We start from the raw sequence: 1,774 nt of genomic DNA, 5'->3' as shown, positions 1-1,774 counted from the left end.
ACAGAGCTTCCAGACTAAGAGCAGACTAGGAACAAGGAAGAGACAGTCTACTTCTGAGGGATTAACCACTAAAACCTTATGAATAATAGTGAAACATTGTCTGATATAGTGCCAGAAGATAAGCTTCTCAAGTTGAAAGTACTCAAAATATGACTCCTCAAAATGGAGTCAGCCTTAATGATAAGGACAGAACAAAGCTTCTAGGACCTTCATTTGTTGATGAGACCATCTCGGGAAGAAAGTTGACTCATTGAATAACAATGGCTGAAGACCAGAAGAGTTGTGGAATGGCATCAGGAACATCATACATAAAGAAAACAAAAGGTCATTAAAAGAACAGGAATGAAAAGGCAAAAGTGGATGTCAGAAGAGACTCTGAAACTTGCTCTTGAATGTAGAGTAGCTAAAAAAAAAAAAAAAAATGAGAGAAAAAATGAGAGACCTGTAGTAAGAGTTGAACTAAAAGTTTTCAAGGGCAACTCAAGAAGACAAAGCAAAAGTATTATAATGAAATGTACAAAGACTTGGGATTAGAAAACTCAAAGAGAAGAACAAGATCAGCATTTCTCAAGTTGAAAGAGTTGAAGAAAACATTCAAGCCTTGGATTGCAATATTGAAGAGTAAGATGGAGTCCTGGTGTGGCGCTGTGGGTTAATGCCCCAGACTGCAAAACCATTTGAACTGCAAGGTCGGTGGTTCGAGCTCACCAGGTGCTCCTTGGAAACCCTATACAAGATCGCTATGGGTCAGAACCAACTCGACGACACTTAACAACAACAACAGCATGGACAAGATATTAAATGATGCAGGAAGCATCAAAAGAACATGGAAGGAATAAACAGAGTCACTGTACCAAAAATAACTGGTCAGTTTTCAACCATTTCAGGAGGTAGAATATGATCAAAAACAATGGAATTAAAGGAAGACGTTCAAGCTGCACTGAAGGCATTAGTGAAAAACAAGGCTCCAGGAATTGATGAAATGCTAATTGATATGTTTCAGCAAATTGATGCGCAAGCATTTCAAGAAATTTGGAAGACAGCTACCTGGCCAACCACCTGGAAGAGATCCAAATTTGTGCTCATTACAAATAAAGGTGATCCAACAGAATGTGGAAATTATTGAACAATATCATTAATATCACACACATTTGTGAAGATAATGGTTCAATAGTACATTGACAATAAGCTGTCAAAAATTCAAGTCTGATTCATAAGAGGTTGTGGAACTAGGGCTAACACAGCTAATGTTAGATAGATCTTGGCTGAAAGCAGAAAACACCAGAAAAACCAGAAATTCCAAAACACTTAACTGTGCTCGTTCAGAATCTGTACACAGACCACAAAGCAGTTAGTTGTTTGAACAGAACAAGGGGATACTGGGTCATTTAAAATCAGGAGACGTGTGCCTGAGGGCTGTATCCTTTCATTGTGCTTTTCCAACCAGTAAGCTGAGCAAATAATTTGAGAAGTTGGACTATATATGAAGAAGAACATCAGGATTGGAGGAAGGCTGTATTAACAACCTGTAATATGCAGGAGTCCTAATGTGACACTGTATGGTAAGCACTGGGTTGGTAACAGCAAGGTTGACAGTTCAAACACACCATCAGCTCCTTGGAAACCCCATACAGGGTTGCTATAAGTTGGAACGAACTGGAAGGCACTTAACAACAATATGTAGATGACACAACCTTGCTTGCTGAAACCAAAGAGGACTTGAAACATTTACTGATGAATATCAAATTGTCATACTGTGGTGGCTTGTGAGTTG

Source organism: Chrysochloris asiatica, unplaced genomic scaffold (genome assembly GCF_000296735.1).
Source record: "Chrysochloris asiatica unplaced genomic scaffold, ChrAsi1.0 scaffold00224, whole genome shotgun sequence".
NCBI classification, from domain to species: Eukaryota; Metazoa; Chordata; class Mammalia; order Afrosoricida; family Chrysochloridae; genus Chrysochloris; species Chrysochloris asiatica.
This window is presented reverse-complemented; position numbering follows the sequence as displayed.